We start from the raw sequence: 20,620 nt of genomic DNA, 5'->3' as shown, positions 1-20,620 counted from the left end.
ATATTAACCATCACAGATGCTTTCTTGCCAACAAAAAAACCAGCTGCCCCCATTATGAACCATGCGACGCTTTCAGTATGGAGAACTCCTGTGTGTTCTCCCAACTGTCAACCATCACCACCTGCTGGGTACCCCCACCTCTGTACGAAATCTTATCCAGTGGGCCCAGCTGCTCCCCACCCCAGCTCTCAGGGCTCTTCCTTCTTGGGGGGGGTGGGTTCTCCCTGTCAATGTTCATCCCAGCAGCCCTTCCCCAAGGCTCTGGACACCAGGTAGCCCCAGGAAGTTGGGCACGGTCCTCACCAACACTACTGCAGGCCCCTCAGACTAAGAACTAGACGCTTTGGAAGAACTCCATCTCCCAGAAGGCAGTGCCCATTCATCACAGTAGAAGCCTCAGCATATTTCGGGAGTATTTGTCATTCTCATGGCCTAGTTATCAACTTCCCATCCTGTAAGTATGTTCCCCCTGGAGGAAGAAGTGTTTCTTATCATTATCCGAGGAAATTGTAAAATACTAGTATTCGATGGAACAGTTGTCAACTCTGGCTTTCGAGTACCCCATCGAGTGGGAATTAAATGCTGGCTCCATCTAGCCATATTGAGCAGCTGAGATTGCCACAGCCAGTCATCAGGAGAGACAGATGCTCGCTCATTCGCTGGGGCGGCTACGGCAAGAAGCACAAACTCCGGGCAGATGGAGGGGGAGGGAGCAAGGATAATCATAAACAAACTGGAATTATTGACTCTCTGAGAGGTATTGGACAAAATAGACTAGACCCACGATAAATAGTCCTTTTACAAAATGCTTTCAGGGGACTCGACAGCCATTTCTCCTTCCTCTGCCCAAAGCTGTCTTTGAGACATGCACCAACCACCTGTTTCTGCTGAAAACCATTTAGGGTGGAGCGTGGGTTTGGGAGTCTTCACCTCACAAAGTCTGGTGGGGTCGCTCACTAATGGAATCAAACAAAAGAAGGCTCGTGGGCAGGTCAATGACATCAGACTTTCTCCCTCGTCTCTGCTACTAATGGAAGCTGGAGTCTCCAGGGGTGGCAAAGGGCTGCCAAGTGCTGGCAGTCCCTGTACAAGCCACATCCTCTCAGGCACACTCCTGAGATGGCTGTCACCTGGGAAGCTAGGCCAACAAAGGGTTGCAGAGGAGACTGGCAGAGAGAATGGGGTTGGTGCTGCCTACTCCGAGTGCGGCTCTGAAAGTCTTTTGAGAGAGGTCTGGCTTGGAGGGAAGACCCATACTAAATGTGGGAGGCAAAATGCCATAGGCTGGGGTCCGAAATGAGTAGGAATAGGAAAGCACGCTGAGCACCAGCATTCGCCTCTCTCTGCTTCCTGAATGCGGATGCAATGAAACCACTGCCCCGGGCCACGCCTTCCCCACCGCGTACTCTCAAACTGTGAGCCAAAATGGGCACTTCCTGCCTTAAGTTGGTTCTGTCGGGGTATTTGTGACAGCAATGAGGAAAATAACTAGTGTAGGGATAAGGGAAATGCAGTGACAGCGACAGCATCTAACTTGGAGGCTCAGCCACTGGGCAGGCTGGAGAGCTAGGCAGGGAGTCCCCCTGCTCCCTGTTGACCCTGAGGGAATCCTGACCTACAGTGCTCTGACAACAGAGGAGGCAAATTTGTACGAGACACGTAGAAGACTCAGAAACAGACAAGAAGGCTAGATTTACAATTCAATCAGCCAGCCCTGGACAGCAGGGCTAAGTGGAACCTTGTAATTTTGTAATGAATTAGTGAGGAAATAAATACGTTATCATATGTTATCCTAGTCATAATGAATTTTATTAGAAGAAATAATATCCTCAAAATAGAGCTGATAATAGTTAAAATTTCACACTGACCGATCTGAGATACATATATAAATCTGGCAAGAATGAGAGTGAAGCAGAAAGATCAAACTGTCTTGATAAAATTTCAATCTGCAAATATTTGTCCAGGAAAATTGGATTTGACAGAAACAATGGTCACAGAAGAAAGCTAACAATGGCAGAAGTTATAATGGATACAATTTGATTGGCATATTAAATCCTCTCTGTACAGTTTACAGAAAGTAGAATTAAATTCTTTGGAATCATTTTAGTAAAACAAAAAAAAAAGCACTGGAAATAAATTTACTAGATGGGATAAGAAACTGATCAAGAAGTTATATGGGATTAATGAGACTCACTTCTCCTACCTTCACTTTCACTGACACCAAGTCCAAGACACCAAGGTCAAAGCCTCTTTGCCAAGTGTCTTATCCTGGCTAGTGCATGATGCTCGGTGTCCACCAGGGGGCAGTGTTATCTTCATGAAGTGTCTTCCTGACTAGTGCATGATGCCCGGTGCCCACTAGGGGTCAGTATCATCTTTATGATGTATCTTATCCCAGTTGGTGCATGATGCTTGGTGCCCACTCGGGGTCAGTATCTTTGACCTGGTGGACCTCAGACACGCACAAATAAGGCCTGATTGATTATGCTCTAACTTAGAGTCTACCATTCAAAATGGACACTATGTGTTTCTAGCATTCCCACCCCCTACCCTTTTCTAATTGTTCCTCCCACCTTTTACCCACCCTCAGTCAAAGTGGAAGACATGAAGTCCCCTGGCTGTTCACAGAGCACTGTCCTGGGCCAGCAGAGTTTCACATGACCTACTCCTCTTGCCCTCCAACATCCTCCTCGATGTTTTTTGGGCTTCACCTCCCTTCCATCCAAGCTTTCCCTCCCATAAGCTCCTCCAGTCAAGGTCACCAATGACCTCATGTTGCCAAACCAACAGAAAATCTAATACTACCTTCTTTGCCCATGACTTTCTCCTTCCGGTGAAAAGGCCAGCTAGGGGACCAAGTCCTGAATGCTAACGAAGAGTTCTAGGCAGCATCCACTACACGCCTCAGACTCAGCAGGTCTGGAATAAAACCCAGAGTCCTAGCCACTCTACTCCATTTTTCCTGGTTGTCATCATCCTGATTGAGGAAATAGTCACCTCTTGACCAGGTGAATAAGCCAGCTTCCCCTTGATTGGTTTGGACCCCTCCAGTTCATCTGTCACAGTTACCATCTTCCTGGACTTTAAAAAATAGATCCCATTGCCGGGCGGTGGTGGCGCACGCCTTTAATCCCAGCACTCGGGAGGCAGAGGCAGGTGGATCTCTGTGAGTTCGAGGCCAGCCTGGGCTACCAAGTGAGTTCCAGGAAAGGCGCAAAGCTACACAGAGAAACCCTGTCTCGAAAAACCAAAAAAAAAAAAAAAAAAAAAAAATAGATCCCATGGAGGGAGGGGGAAGGAGGGTGAGAGCATCTCTAGTATCTTGGATAAATTTCAGTTTCCTTATCACACATGGCAGTGCTCAGTTGGATCTGGAAGCCAGCTCTTAAGTCAAAGCCCCAATAGTCATCCTTGCTTTGTCCAGACCCCAGATAAGATCTGGTGTATTTGGTATAACCTCTAGCTATGGATATAATGTACAAATAGCAATCCTATAGAATTCGTAGGCTAGTCAGTTGAGAAGAGCCACATTTTTGTTTTGATTGCAGGATTGGGGATGGAACCTCATAGATAATAGACAAGTATTCTACATTAAGCTACACCTCCAGGCCTCTTCTACTATTTATTTAAGACCAGACTTTATTAAGTAGTACACACTGGCCTTGAACTCACTCTGTAGCCCAGGTTGGCCTTGACCTTAGTATGTTCCTGCTTCAGCCTTCCCAGTAGATGGAATCACAAACCTTTGCCTCTAGACAAGGCTGTTATAAGATGTTTGTTTGTTTGTTTGTTGAGATAGGGTTTTTCTACATAGCCCTGGCTAGCCTGGAACTCACTCTATAGAGCAGGCTGGTCTCAAACTCACAGAGAGTGTCTGACTCAGGCAGGTTAAGAATCAATATGTCACTCAATGTGTGTGTGTGTGTGTGTGTGTGTGTGTGTGTGTGTGTGTGTGTGCAGATACATGTGAGGGGCATATAGGTGCCTACATGTGTGCAGGTGTGCAGGTGTGCAGGTTGAAGACAAAGGTCAACCTCAGGCATCATTCCCCAGGAGCCATCTTTTCTGTGTATGACAGTGCCTATCACTGGCCTAGAACTTTCCAAGTAGGCCAAGTTGGCTGGTCAGTGAGTTCCAGGGTCCTAATGTTTCTGCCTTCCTAACTCTGAAATTGTAAATGTGGGTCACAATACCTGGCTTTATACATGGTTTGGGTGGTCAAATGCAGGTCCTTGTGCTTATTATTGACTGAGCCATCTCCCCAGCCCCAAGTTCATATTAGATAGATAGATAGGTAGGTAGATAGATAGATAGATAGATAGATAGATAGATAGATAGATAGATAGGTGTATGTATAGATATACATATATATCTATTACTGTTAATGTGTGTATACACACATACACACACATATATATTACTTTTAAGGTACTCTGATGATCATTAATCAGGAAAATATTTTTAAAAATAGATCTCACTCAAAATACTAACAAAAATATAAAACACCTCTAGGGTAACAAATTATAAGGAAGATGAAATGCCTAAGAATTTAAACACACAAGAGAGAAACCACATTCACCAGAGTGCATAAAAAAGACTTAAATCCATGTTCCTGAGCAAAGAGAAACAATACTTTCCTCCCCGAATAAAAGTAAAGAGGCCATTTCTGCCCTAAATGATAATAAATTTGAAGCAGATTCATTAAAAATTCCAAGGGATATTCACAACGTGTGTCTACACATAATTGATATTCTTAGCAAATAAAAAGCCCTTACAGTCATTAGGAAAAGACAGATACTCTGTATTAGTCATCTGCGGCTGTGGAACAGCTCATGCCCAAGTTCAGCAGCTTGAAACACTAAGCATGCTATTTCAAACAGTTCTAACTCCTCAGACTTTGGGAGAAGCTTAACTGGGGATCCAGCTCAGGTCACCTGGAGAGGGATGGGGGACGAGAAAAAGAAAGAATTCATAGTAACCTTAAAGCATAACAATAGGGTCTAATAACATGACATGCAAATACCACACCATGAACATAATGACATTTTTTAAATGTACAATATAATCTGTTCCCATAGTTCTCAAACTGTGCACCAAGGAACTGAGTGTGCTGAACAACCTCCAATGGTTCAGTGGGATATTTTAAGCTTGGGGTGAGGAGGACACAGTTCTGCTTCATAGCCCCAGACACCATGGAAGCCACTGAGCTAACCATGTCTTTGGTAGATGATGCTTCATTCTTTTGACAATAAGATGAGCTGGAATTTCTGTTTGTCTCCCACCATGCCTCTCTTACTTTAAAGGATGCCAGAAGGGGCTGGAGAGATGACCCCATGGTTAAAAGCAATCTGCTCTTGCAGAAGACCTGGGTTCCCAGCACCCACACAGGTGGCTCACTTCCACCTGTAACTCCAGCCCCATGGGATCAGATGTCCTTCTGGCCTACACACACACACACACACACACACACACACACACACACACACACACACACACTTTTTAAAGGGATAACAGAAAACACAATATCACGTGTCCCGCTTTAGAAGAGCTGGGTAGGCTAAGCCACAGCTTCCCTGAAAGTTGGAGCAGACAGGAAGCATGCATCTGCCCGGAGACTGCATGGGCTGGCAGGGAAAGGCTACAGAGAACAGCAGCCCTGTTACAGACGAGTCCTTAGGAGGAAGTGAGTGCCCCAGATGAGACCATGGACACCAAGATGACTGGAATGGAAACCACAGAATCACCAGCATCAAGGGGTTCTAGGCCATTCCTGCAGGGGACTGGGTAACCAGACACTGTGGTAACAGGGACTGGAGAAATGGATGAATGGGCGTGTTGGACCAGAATAGGACAAATAGTTTCCTAAGTACCCTGAAAGAGGGAAGCAGGCTGGGCAGCCACTGAAGTATCACCTAGAGACAGGTGGAAAGCACCTTATATTGCAGAATTGCCACAGGCTGTTTGAGCTCACTGAGAAGCCGGCTCTGGAAGTGCGGCTGTCCCCATACTTCAGGCCCAAGCATGTTTATGTCAAGTGTCTTAACATAAACAAAAGCCTCTTGTTTGAATGGGATCCCACCCCCAATTCTGTAACAGGGAGGAGCGAAAACAGCAAGACAGCCCAAGAGTAGAAACTATCATGTCCTTGAAAACAGCTAGGTCAGCCACCGCCAGCGGAGGTTACTACGGTTCATCCTGTGTAGGAAAGTTTGTCCTGTGTCGGAAAGAGAGCAGCTGGAAGGTCAGCCATAGGAGCTCAGCCACGAGAGCTCAGCCATGGAGAGAAGGCTCAACTGGGAACTCCGGCCAACTGCCTCAATTTCCCTGGTCAGCTTCTGCTGGCTATTTGCAAGCCTCTGATACGATGATGTCACCTTTCTGTTGTCATTTGTCCTTTTACTTGAAAGCCTCACCCAAGGGGAGACTCTACCTGGGGCTCTCTCTACTGCGGACTCCAAATGGTTTCCTAAAAGGGCTTCCTTCCCCAGTCAGCTTCCACTAAGTGTTTTGAGCGCTGGTTTGATGATGTTCGCCCTCCAGAACACGCATCACTTGCTGTTTACTCTTCCACTTGGGCTTGCTGTATACTCAGACTCACTCACTCACAACTGCAGACGTGGCTCTTGTAGGTCATTCGCTAGACCATACTGAAGAGTAGGGCATGGGCCATTTCGGAGAAGAATTTGCTCAGTCTGGATGAGTTTCTTTATGTGCCCTTTCCTGGCATGGAATTGCCACCCTCCAAGGGAGGGCAGTCCAGGTTGACAGACCTCCAGTCCTGAGAAGTTAATATGAACCACAGTACATACGGTTTCCAGTTCAGCCATCTCTACCATGCAAATCAGGGTCATGTGAATAAGGATCATGCAAATAAGAGCCATACAAATCAGGGTCACTCTAATAAGGATGTATGAAAGTCCAGTCCTGGTCAAAGAGTCATCACAGGTTAACCACAGCTAGCAGATTGGGATTTCTGACTCATGCTTGTGTGCTGTGGGATGTTCTGTATGTCCTGTGGGAGCCTGTTCTCGGGTTCCTCATGACTTTACCCAGTAGGTCCGCATAGAGGATGATTAGGACCACGGGCCTGAGTGCAGGTGTCTGAGATGGTCTGCACTTGGCTGTGCTGTGGGATGGTCTGTATGTCAAGTTGCTCTGATTGGTCAATAAATGAAACACTGATTGGCCAGTGGCTAGGCAGGAAGTATAGGCAGTACTAACAGAGAGGAGAAATAAAAGAACAGGAAGGCAGAAGGAGTCACTGCCAGCCGCCACCCTGACAAGCAGCATAAAAAGATGCTGGTAAGCCACGAGTTGTGTGGCAGGGTATAGATTTGTGGAAATGGATTAATTTAAGCTATAAAAACAGTTAGCAAGAAGCCTGCCACGGCCATACAGTTTGTATGCAATATAATTCTCTGGGTTTACTTGGTTGGGTCTGAGCAGCTGTGGGACTGGCGGGTGACAAAGATTTGTCCTGACTGGGCAAGGCAGGAAACCTCTAACCTTTACATAAGGAATCTAGGAATTCCTTGATGAGGACAAGCTCCACTTTCTGATTTCTTGCTCATGGTCTTCCCACTACAGTTCTGTGGACCCATCCTCCCAGTCTCAACAGAACTGGACGAAATGGGCAGAATTCCTATTTTCCAGGAACCTCTTATAGGCCAGTGGCATCCCGGTGGCCCCTCTGCCTACTGCCTCCACCCATCACACAGAGACATGATACCTAAAGCTACAGCCCCATTTCTGCTGATATGCCATCCCTGGGGCTTGGCACCTCCCTTCAGGTGCCCAGACAGTGGGACCTCTATGTGAGGGTGATGTAGGAAGTGCTGTGTCTCTTGCCTGTATCCAAATTCCATTCTATAGGAAGGGTTTGGGCTTTTCAAAAATAAAAGCCAGTAACTCAGGAGAGGGCTAACTGCAGCCTGGCCATGCTGTTCCACCAAGACCACAAAGCCCAGAGCCTGCTGGCTGCTAGATTAGGAAGGAGACAGAGAGGGAAAACTTAGAGGGGGGGGGAGCAAGAAAAATGGGTGTCTCAATATATGACTGGGCCCAAGGGCAATATTTGTTCAGCCATGATGGTTTGATGTGTTAGCAAGCCAGAGGTAGGTGGTATTTCACCCACTGACCTTCAGACTCAAGTCACAGCATAAAACAGAACAGCGTGGCCGGCTCCAGGCAGGGGGATGTGGAGACTGACCTTCAAGCCCAGCATGAAGGAAGCCAGTCCCACACCATCCCATTAGCACTAAGCCACAATTGATCACCACAGCAAATCAATGCAAGTGAGGTCCCTTCCAAAGCTCTCTACAAACCGGCTGTGTCGTGAAATACGAGCTTGTGAAGTTTCTCATTTTGTACAATTCTGACATTTCTTGCGATGTGATTAAAATATAATAAGATCAAATAGAAAATACTATTTGCTCAATCACCTGCAAACCCAACACAGTCAATAGTGCAATTCCATCCAGGAAGAAGTCATTTCCCGGACTCCATAAAGAAGCCCACATTTAAATTCCATGTTCTCTGCTGTTACTGTGAAAAATTACATGTTTTAAATATAGGACAAATACAGGCCAGGCCAATTCTTGTTATAATAAATTTTATTTCAACATTCTCAGTAAATAAAATCTCCAAGCCCTGGCCAATGAAAGGCTGCTTCAAGGCTCATTCAATAATACATAATTCCATTCCAAATAATGATTTGTTCGTCTCCTTTGAAGTCTAACTCAAGTCCTTTTTCCCCTGAGAAAGCCCAGGTTTCCAACTACCGTTTCCTCCTTCCACGCTTCTTAGAACACGGAACACCCTCGAGTGTGGGCCCCTTCTCTTCCTACCTGGAGTGGGCAGCTTTTCAAGGTCAAAGAACTTCTTTGTAACCCTTCTCCACGGACTTGCGATCCTGGGTACCTAGCCAGTGTTACAAAAGAGGCAGGCACTCCACAGATATTTCTTGATTGAAAGAGCCCATAATGATGGCGTTTAACCCATTGTGGGCTTTCCACCCATCCATCTCCCACGCGGCTAGAATCCCCATCCCACCAGTCATTTCTAGTGAAGACATGATGTTATCCTCAGAGACCTCCACATACACAGTCATTTTACACACTGTCAGCTTCATCTATTAATTTTCTGACTGTCGGAGACAGTTAAGGGAGCCTTTGTGGAAATGTCTAAGGATTTGTAAAACAGAAGCATATTTGTTTGGTCTCCCCCGGTGCATGGGGCTTAGGAACTGTGCAATCATAAGCACCAGACTGAGCTCCATGGCTTTCACATAATTGACTCTGGGAGGCAAGAATACAATTCAGAAACAGAGTGCTTTCTAGTCTATAGACTATTTGGGGGGGCGGGAAGAAACAACTAAATCTTCAAGTCAGATAATTCTAGATTGAGACTACCTTTAACCCTTAACTACAGGTAAGATTAAGCTCTAGTCCTCAGTGCCTGGCAAAGCAAAGAGAGAACCTCTCCATGCTTTTAACAGACTGCCCGAAGCAGACCAAGCAGGTGCCTGGCCAGGATGGCAGCCTCTGGGCAGGTGCCTGGGCCTCTAAGAGGGGAAGAATCCTTGAGTCCAGGGAACAACAGGATCTGGTAAACACTTCAAGAGCCACAAGCAACAGATCCTGGAACATGGTAGAGGAAGATCCCCCACAAAAAAAACCCAGCAGGGGTGCCCTTACCAAACAAAGGAAAGGAGACAGCACATCATATGGCTTGTGGTTTGAGTGACCTGTCCTCCATAGGCTCATCTGTCTGGACACTTGGTCCTCAGATGGTGACGCTATTGGGAAACATTATAAGTATTTAAAGTGGAATCCATGGAGGAAGCGGGTCACCGTAGGGATGCAAAATACCCTGCTGCCCCCTGCCCTGCCCTCCCCCCTACAATGGTCTGCAAGGCCCTCTTGAACCATAAGCCAGAATAAATCTTTAACTCTCTAAGTTGCTTCCCATCCTGTGTTCGGTCATAGCAACAAAAAGAGTGACTGATGTAGCGTCTGCAATCGCGAACCTACCACAGGGAGCTCCGTGGCTGCTTTGGTCCCAGGTTACCGACTAGCAGGTTAAATAGAGACTTCTAGAACTAAGATGATCCTTAAAATCTAACTTGTCCTGGCCCTGTGGATCAGAAAACACTGGATCCAAGAGTCCAGAAAGCCTCCTCAAATTGTCTTGGATATAGGAGACTATTTATTCAGAACACCCCACGTCCCGTGATCTCCTCAGCTGTTCTCAATATGCTGTTTTCACAGCACCTTCCCTCATGCTCACAAAACGGCTGCCAACGACCAATAGGATTACAGTCTACATTTTTTCACCAGCAAAAGGAAAGAGGCCGCTATCTCTCAGAGCACTGAACTAAATTCCTGTGCTTTGTTCTCACCAGACCATCTGTCCATCTCTCTAGTAAGCAGAGAGTAGAATTCTGTGACCTATATGCTCCAGCCAAGGCCACCATAGCATGAGGCTAGGAGAGTGTGGGTAGAGATCTGGTATGATTATTCCAAAGTCTATTTCCCCTGCTTCCTAGAGCAGGAAAGTTCTAGACCCTCAGACCCTCTTGTGATTCCCTTGGTGCTCTCCTTAGGAAAAGGTCGCAGAGCCCAGGAGCACCCTGTAAAGCAGGCAGCCTTCCATCTGCACCAAACCTCAGGAGACCCGGAAATATGAAGAAGCCCCTATCCCATCTGGGACTGTGGATCATGACGTCAGCAGCCACTTGGAGTACTGAGTCCTCTATCAGCTGGTCCGTGGCCAATAGCACCCACAGGTGTAGCTCTGGGAGAGGCCACTTGGCCAAAAAGATTCAGTTCACTCTTCCCCAGTGTCAAGCCGGTTCTGCTCTGCTTCCCAGCCATTGTCTTAGAAGGAAAAGGCCCTAAGGAACTGGTCCTTGCTGTCAAACAGAAACACCAGATGGAGCCCTTCTCCCCCTCCCTCCCCCTCCCTCCCCCTCCCTCCCCCTCCCTCCCCCTCCCTCCCCCTCCCTCCCCCTCCCTCCCCCTCCCTCCCCCTCCCTCCCCCTCCTCCCCCTCCCTTCCCCTCCTCCCTCCTCCCCCTCCCTTCCCCTCCTCCCTCCTCCCTCCTCCCCTTCCCTCCCCCTCCCTCCCCCTCCCTCCCCCTCCTCCTCCTTCCTTTTTCCTCCTCCTCTCCTCATGTGCTTGCCTGAACCACAGGTGAGGATCCCCAACTGCCCCTGACTCCACGCCTCCCCATGTTCCTACCATCCCCAACCACCTGCCCACACTGTCTCCAGGAGTCCCGGCTTTCTTATGGCCTCTGCTGGACCAGCAAGCCATAGTGTGTGACCACACACACCTGTCCAAACTAGAGGCCCATCTAGTACATTCCTCTAGCTTCCTGACCCCCCAACCAAGGGCCTTCGGCATTTTATAAAATCCAGTCCCAACCCCTGAGCACCTCTGCTGAGACTCCCAGCAGACAAAAGGCAGGCACTTGTCAGCTCCCACAAAAGAGAAAGAGGCTGGAACCCACAGAGGGAGGTGGCGATCCATGTATGACAAGAGTCAGACCCTGACCCCAAGCCCTGTGACCCTGTTCTGCCTCCACACACAGCCTCGTTCAGAACCACAGTGCTCCCTGAGAGCAGGCCTAAGACGGAAGCACTAGGCTCCAGGCACCTCTACTCTGCGCTCCAGGCACCTCTACTCTGGTCTATACCCAGGACCTCACCTGGAGCAAGCCCGAGGCAGCTGCTTCCTGCAGCATACCCACTCCAAAGGGCTCTGTGCTAAGGTTGCTGTCAGCCGGCAGCCCAGCTAGCCAGAACACAAACCCTCCCCAGGCTCCAGGTACCACCGCTCAGACAGACAGCCTCAGAAAATCCAATTTGCCTCTCCCTTGCTTCGGTTATTGCTTTGAGATTTCTTTTGCAGTGATCTGGGTCTTTGATGCACAGTTTCAATCTTTGGTGAATACAGATATTTCCTAGGAAACCAAAGTCGCCCCTACCTTCAAGAAGGAGTGGGACACAGTAGCCCCTTCCTTCAGGAAGGTGCTGGACACAGGAGCCCCTCCCTTTGAGAAGGTCCTGGGCAGAGTAGCCCGTTTGGGAAGGTGCTGAACAGAGGACTCTGAGAGCAGAGCCATCTACAGTCCCATCATGCTGAGCAGTGAGTACTCACTCACTTCCTGAATCAATGCAACACCCAAGTACACAGGAATCCCTGCATTGCCGGGTCCAGGTGTTGGGGAGCCAGCCTACAAGAGCCAGCGGTGAGCTCTCCTGATCTCTAGAGCACCCCAACAGGACCACCAAACAAACCACCCCCAGTTCCTTTGCAAACCGTTGGAGGGGCACTGGGCTCTCTCCCCAAAAGAAGCGCATAGGTTCAGGCACATGCAAAAACAGCTGTCTTCTAGGGAGCTAGTGGGTCCCTGGTCCCTGAAGCTCACAGAGTGAAACCCCGGAGGACTAGATCACCAGGTTAAAGACCTCTGAGTGCAGGTGGTCCGCTTCAGTTGGCGGAACACACGGAGGGTCCTGTTTCGAATCCTGACATGATCTTTGTAAATTCCTGAGATGGATCCCAATCACATTCAACCCCAGGCCTCAGATCTTGACTTTCTTGCATTCCAAAGGCAAATTCTTCCACGGGAGTATCTTAATATAAAACTGGAAAGGAAATCTGCATTCTAGCCTGGGAACTAACTGACCCTGGGGAGTTGAGGGTAGAAGATCCGCATCAGACTTGCAAATGAGCTTCCCCTCACACACAGATGGGGGCTAACAATTTTCTCCAGGTGAGCATGAGTCTGCGCACTTTCCTGAAAAGTTCTACCTGAATCAAAACCCTGCAAAGGAAACCACTTAACATGCACCGAGGGAGCTGGCTGCATTGTGGAAGCTGGCAGTGAATTCTCTTGCAAGGCAGGGGACACTTCGGGATGTGCAAATTATTTCTCCTTTGTCAAAGCAGATTTCTGTAGAATGGGAGATGGCCAGTGGGGAGGGGACCGAATGCATGAGATTTCTAACCACTAGGTGTCCGCATGCAAGAAGAATGTTGCACTGATGTTATTAGCTGGGGGTTTTTGTTTTTGTTTTTTATGGTCTATTTTTACTGTTTTTAAGTATGTGCATGGGGAGCTGGAGGGTGTGTGCATGTGTGTGCAAGTGTCTGTGGAGGGCAGGGGTGTCCGGTCCTCCTGGAGCTGGAGCTCAAAGCATTTGTGATTCGGCCTATGGGGTGCGGGTGTCAGCAACAGAACTCTGGTCCTGTATAAGCACAGTATGTGCTCCTGCCACTGAGCCATCATCACTCCGCTGAGTGCTCCACTGACCCATCACTCCGCTGAGTGCTCCACTGACCCATCACTCCGCTGAGTGCTCCACTGACCCATCACTCCACTGAGTGCTCTACTGACCCATCACTCCACTGAGTGCTCCACTGACCCATCACTCCACTGAGTGCTCCACTGACCCATCACTCCACTGAGTGCTCTACTGACCCATCACTCCACTGAGTGCTCCACTGACCCATCACTCCACTGAGTGCTCCACTGAGTGCTCCACTGAGCCATCACTCCACTGAGTGCTCCACTGAGTGCTCCACTGACCCATCACTCTGCTGAGTGCTCCACTGACCCATCACTCCACTGAGTGCTCCACTGAGTGCTCCACTGACCCATCACATCCAAAGATGTAGCCCAGACTGACCTCAAACCTATGGTCCTCTTCCCTCTACCCCTTCAGTATATGCAACTGACGTGTGGCACCGAAGCCCGCTATTTCCAGTTTTGAGATAGGGTGTCACTGTGTAGTTCAAGCTAGCCTGGAACTCTCTGCATAGACCAGGCTGGCCTCGAACTTGCAACAATCCCTCTGCCCTTGCCCTTGCTCCTGTCCCTGCCCCACCCCTGCCTCCAGAAAACTGGATTACAGACATGTTCTACTACACCTAACCAACAATATTATTTTTATTATCTATTGCAAAGACCAACTATAACTGAATCCCAAGACACAAAGAGGACACTGGCAATTTGATTTGTCATGAAGGAGCCACCTTGGCAGAGAGGGCAGGATGGGTCTCTGACACTCAGAAATTTCTGGGTTGCAGCAAGTAGACTAGACAGTGAACTTGGGTGGATGTCAGAGCCTGGGGCATGGCTGAGCCTAGGAGCCAGCCCAGACATGTGGAATTTCAGGATTTGTGGATTTACCACAAGAATTCAAAGTGTTCACCAGACTCCACATGCCTATGCAGGGGGCTCTGTGCGCAGGACACCCCCCTCCCCAGTGAGCTCACAGGAAAAACAGAACCATGGCACCAGAGAGCCAGCAGGTCAGCCACTCTGCCCTGCATGCAGCCCTAGCCCATGGTGGGATAGAAAGAGAGAGACCAGAAGCCTCCCTGGATAGATAGGAATAAAAATTTCCCTACACTTTAAAGAAATCCATCAGAGCTATGCCACTACCTGCCGATGCTGCAGGCATGTGTCGAGGGAGGCTCATCTTGAGCATACCTGCTCTTACTCTGGCCCCTAGCCCACACCCAACCTGGCTTATCTGCTATGCCAGACGGAGCAATCCAGCAGCACCAAGATCACCCCTGGATCTCCCCTCAAAGAGCAGAGAGCTTTCTCTTATGGAAAAGGCAAGTGAGAATAAAGCTTCAATTTTAAAAGGCTTTGAAATGTGTTTCAAGGCAACGAAGTCAACTTTCGTGCTCGAGGAAGACAGCCACGCTTCCCTGCATTTCACATCAGACATCCAAGCCTTCCTGGGTCTGTCCTGTGGCGACTCACGTTGCTTCTCCAAATAAGCTATGCATCCCACTGCTAAAACATCAGGTCATCTAGACTTCTGCTTGCTGGCCTTACCTGTAACTGCTGGGGATCAAACCTAGAGCTGCCCAAGAAGACCTGTGGGCAACGCTTTCTAAATCCAGAAGAAAGCCATGTGCGAACCTGAGTCTAGGTGTCTATCAGAGGCCAGGATTTGAAATGTAGTTGAACTCTGGAGACAAACACCTGCCCTTGACCCTCACCCCCCACCAGCTGGCCACAAGTGAAAGCGGAAACTTACTGCATCTGCTGGGAATGGAGGGCCAAAGTCCCTGGGGAAGGGGGGGCACATGCCCTAGGAAACATTCAAATGGTTGATATGAACTATACTTGCTATCTCAGATTCTGTTTCCTCTTCCATAAGAATATTCTGGGATGTATACCATGTAATCCTAGGGTCTCTTCTAGCTTTGGCATGCTGGATGTTTGTCCTTCTAGCTCCTACTCTCTAGGGCCAGGTCAGCCCTTCAAAGCTGCTATGGCCCACACCATCCTCAACTGCAGAGCCAGGGCCAAGGAGCCACCCCCCCCCCTTGCTGTACACTACGTAAACCACCATCGTAAACCTTCCGCAGAGTCGGGGATGGCAGCATGCGGTCACATCTAAAAGCAAGGATTTTCATTCCCATTCTTAAATAGAAACAAGTACTGGCAATAAAGATCCTGATGTTGTTTGCTTTGAGACAGGGTCTCGTGCATCACTGCCTGGCTTTGAACTCTCCATATAGCTGAGGATGACCTTGAATTTCTGATCCTCCTGCCTCCACCTCCCAAGTGCGGGGATTTTTGACATGCACCACTACACCTGGCTTATGCAATGCTGGGGATCAAACCTAGAGCTTCATGCATTCTTGGCAAGCAATCTATCAACTAGGCTATAGCCCTAGTCCCCTAAAAGTAAAAGATCTTCATATGTTTCCAGAGAGCAAGGAAAGCGGTTTGTGGAGATCCGACAAATCTGCTGATAAATGAGTTTTGAAATCGATTTGTAATTTAGCTGAACAAGTGTTAACTGCCATAGTGAGTTTGATCATTATACTCTTTTTAAATGTCCTTATTCTCAGTCATACATTATTTAATTTACACTTACAATGGACCATTGGTTGCAGTCAGGAAGCATACGAGACACTGATGTTAAAATACAGCAAATTAATGAAGACGGTAAAAAATTATAATAATTATGCAAAATCTCCCACGGAAGATTTTTTGCCACATAGATTAGCCATGACCATCTGATCCGAAATCACATATGGTACATCTATCTAGCAGTCTTCAGTGCTTCAAAATGACAATGTTTAAAAAAGAAAATACAGTGACAATTATACCCTATTGGGGTTTTCATTTGTTGGTAATAAAAACAGCCTACACAGGCAATATGTTATTCCTAGCAGAGTGCTTACAAAAACACAGCATGAGGCCCTTTCTCTTATCTTGTCATTTAAAACATAAATGCAAACATTGTGGAAATAAGTCATTTGCAGGGTTTTTTTCCCCTTAGTGCAAAATGCAAGAGTGTAAAACACCAGGTCACAGAAGCAGCTGTTCCCTACTTGATGTTGAACTACTCAGTTGACTTCCAATCTGCATCTTAATATGGCTTCAGTCCCCAACAAACATGTCATAATTTATGTGTTGGCAAAGCATGCTTTTTCTTGCATAACTAATTAAAAAGAAATTAAATTAACTAGTGTCTACCAAGCACTTATTGTGGCATCTAATATATAGAAAACACAAAATAAATGTTAGCTACCATTTTTATTATAAAAAATATTATCAGTTGTTAAATGGGAAAAAATTCAATTTCATTCTAATATGTAATTAGTATTATTAAATACTATTCGTGGAAAACATTTTAATAGAAACTTTAACAACACTGATCTCACTTTTAAATTTAAAATGTCTCTTATTGCATACAACTAAAAAAAAAATTCAGGGCTGGGGAGATTGCTCAGTCAGTAAAGTGCTCGAATGCAAATATAAGGACCTGAGTTTGATTCCCAGAACCAATGTAAAAATATAAGGCCAGGCATAGTAGCATGTTTATAATTCTAGTGCTGGGAAAGCAGAGTTAGACTGAGCACAGAACTCCCTGGGCTGCCAGTCTAGACAAATCAGTGGGTTCCGGGCTCAGTGAGAGATCTTGTCTCCAAAAGAGAAAGACCATCTACCTCTGGTCTACAAACACATACATGTGCATACACATACATGGGGAAAAGAATGGGAAGGGGAGAGGAGGAATGGAGGGAGGGAGGGGAGGAGGGAGGGAGGTAGAGGAAGAAATATATACATATACATACACACAGAGAGAGAGAGAGAGAGAGAGAGAGAGAGAGAGAGAGAGAGAGAGAGAGAGAAATGGTTGAGTGACAGCTGTGAACCCTGTGTCTATACTACTGACCTACCGAGCAAGATGAGCCCATTAATGCAACCATGGCATGACCGTTAGTGGGGTAACCAGCTGCTTTCTGGGTGAATTGGAAGCTCCCTACACAAGAGCAAATTCATGCCTGGTTCTGTAAACTTTATCTTATAAAGTCAAAAGCCCTAGTGGGGAAATTACTGCCATTATTTTGCTAAACGTACACAATATGCCTATTTAATTGCCTTCTAAATATTTATGTGTACTCCGTGGATTAGTGCTGTTGTCAGCTTTACTCAGAGAAGATGCTTTTTCCGGAGGTGGGGGGAGCGCTACAGAGACTCCTAACTGTTTGAAGTGCTGAGAAGAAGAGACAACACTAAATGGGACATCTATATCACACCTCCTCCACGGTTCAGGAAATCGCTGAGGAAGAGGGGCAGAAATACTGGGGGGTAGAACAGGAGGAAGGGATGAAATGAAATGGAATGCAGATTCTGGACACAACATAACTATTGTTCTTGAACTCTTAGCAGCTGTAAGCACCAGTGTAAGACTTGCAAAAGACTGGGCCCATCAGGACTGGAGAAAAGGAGCAGCAGTTAAGAGCACTGACTGCTCTTGCAAAGGTCTGGAGTTCAGTTCCTAGAACTCATTCATGCCCCGTAGTTCACAACTGCCTGTAACTCCAGGTCCAGGGTACCTGACGCCCTCTTCTGGACTCTGTGGGCAGATGCACTCATGTGTGCACATTCCCACAACATGACACAGACACACACACACACACACACACACACACACACACACATACCAACACGCAATTAAAATTTAATAAATCTTAAATTTTTTAATAAATCTTAATTTAATAAATTTAAATTTATTAAAACATAATAAATCTTAAAAATAAGATTAGACCCATCAATATTCTATCATGGATTGAAAGTGCCTCAAGGACCTGTCCTTGCTCCCTGACAATTTACAAGCAGTCAGTGGTTGCTAAGGAGAGAACACTCACCCCTCTGTGGGGATCTACAGGCAGTTGGTGGCTGGAAAGATGTTTTCTTCAATGGTATAGCTCTGCTAAGTTTCCCATACCCCTCTAAATAATCCCTCACCTGTATGTGCTCCTATGAATAACCCTAATTAAACTCAGTGGGTCACAGAGAGGAGGGGGAGGGGGAGAGAGGAGAGAGAGAGAAGAAAAGGAAAAGCATGAAAGTAAATGAAGGACCAGTTGGGAAGGAGAAGAGGATCAGTGGAAGTCGGGGATAATGGGAGGATGTGATCACAATATAATACATACACTGTATTGGTTAGTTTTCTGTTGCTGTGATAAAACACCACGACCAAGGCAAATTATAGAAGGGAGGGTTTATTTGGGCTTACAGTCCAGAGGCATAAGAGACTATCACCAGCCTATCACCACCACAGCAGGGAATCGTGGCAGCAGGCAGGTGTGGTGGCTGGAGCAGCAGCTGAGGACTCCCATCTTAAATGGTGAGCAGGAGGCAAGGAGCACACTGGGGATGGCTTGAGTCTTTGGATTCTCGAAGCTCACATCCAGCGGCACTCCTCCTCTAGCAAGGCTGCACCTCCTGAGACTATCCAAACAGCGCCACCAACTGGGGACTGAGTGTTCAAACAGCTGAGCCTATGGGGAACATTCTCATTCAAACTACCACATATGTGCTTTAAAATATAAAGAAATCCATTATTATGTGTGATCCATACATGCTAATAAAAAATGAACTTTTGGTGCTGGAAAGGTGGCTCAGCAGTTAAGAGCACCTGTCAAGGACATGGGTTCAGTTCCCAGCAGCCACATTGGGCAGCTCACAACCACCTGTAACTCCAGTTCCAGGGAATCTGACACCTTCTTCTGGCTTCTGAGAGCATCAGGCATATACATGATGCACATATATACATTCAGACACTCCCACACACAGATCTTTTCAATGTTTTAATTTTCAAAGACACTTTTAAAAAAGAGATAACACAACTGACCAGGCTGGAACCTCTGAGTGGCATAGCTTCCTGTTAGTCACCAAAGGGGATTCCGGGTTGTGCCTTCGGGTCACTCATGTTCCTGTAACTAATCCCAATACATTTATTGGTTTACCAAGCCCCCCTAAACATTATTGAGTGGTTTGGGGGAGTTTTTTTCACTTATGTATTTGTTAGTTTGTTGATCTGGGGGTGTAACCCAGGGCTTTGCAATTACCAGATTGTAGCTGTCCCATGAAGGGTCCCCAGCCCAGTAGGTGATTTTGAAAATTTTTATGAGGGCCAATGGGTGGACTTAATTCAAAGGAAGTTGATATGATCAAAGAAAAAGTTAAGAAACAACCACTGAGGGGAAAAAAATAGTGAATTCATGTCCATTCTCTCCGCTCTTGTTTTATGCCCTAGGAGTTGACCTACGTGGAAGGCATAAGTGAGTTTTTCTCCCCTCTGGTTTCTAGTCCAGCCAGTAGAATGTGCCTGAAGATTAGCAAAAGGATAGAAGGGAAGTTAGAGTTTATTCCTTCCTTCTCTCCTTGCAGACATCGATGTAGCAGTGACTACATTTCTCTACCTAAACCTACAGCAGCTGGGGGGGGGACCTCTAGCCCTGTCCTCCACTTCTGCTGGGCTCTAGAAACAGCTTCTTCCCATTTTCTTCCTACTGCTCCTTTTGGGTCCTGGGTTCTGTTCCCCTTTTGTGAGTCTCTTCAGCCTCCTCGAACCATTATGAGCAGTCCCTCCATTACCCCCTTCCACACACACAGCCTTTCCGGGATGCTGGGGAGGGATTCTGAGCCTCCAGCCTACAGGCCAGTGCCCTCCCACATTAGCCCACGCCAGCCCCAAACTCTCTTTAACTACTTGAGAGTGCCATTGTCCTCCCGAACTTTATAAGTGGTCAGTTACTGGGAGGAGTGGCTCCAGGAAACAGGTCCTCAAAGTGAGATTTGAGAACTGAGTTATTTGGTAAGATCCTTTTATTTATTTATTTTAAAAAAATCTGTGTGTACAAGTGTGTGAGGTGAGAAAACCTCGCGTGATGATCTTCGCCTTTCACCTTGTTTCAGGCAGTATCTCTTCTGTTGTCCACTGCTATGTACACCAGGCTACCTGGCCCATGAGTTCCAGAGATCCTCTTGTCTCTGCCTCCCGTCTCCCAATAGGAGCACTGGAATTACAGATGTGTGCACTGCTTGCCTGGCTTTTATGTGGATTCTGAGGACTGGAGCTCAAGCTTACATGGCAGGTGCTTTAGCCATGCAAGCATCTATCTCCCCAACCGCTGATAGTTTCTTTCTGAGGATAGATGGGATCGTCCTCTGTGGCATGACATTCAATCACTGGTAAAGCCATGTGATGCGATGCAGGAAGAAGATGGCATTGTCAGCCACACTAGCTCTGCATGTCCTCACTGTTCTAGCAATGGTGACCCTG

The sequence above is a fragment of the Peromyscus maniculatus genome, chromosome 8 (assembly GCF_049852395.1).
Source record: "Peromyscus maniculatus bairdii isolate BWxNUB_F1_BW_parent chromosome 8, HU_Pman_BW_mat_3.1, whole genome shotgun sequence".
In the NCBI taxonomy this organism is placed as follows: Eukaryota; Metazoa; Chordata; class Mammalia; order Rodentia; family Cricetidae; genus Peromyscus; species Peromyscus maniculatus.
The sequence above is the reverse complement of the archived record's forward strand: the minus strand, read 5'-3'. Positions refer to the sequence as shown.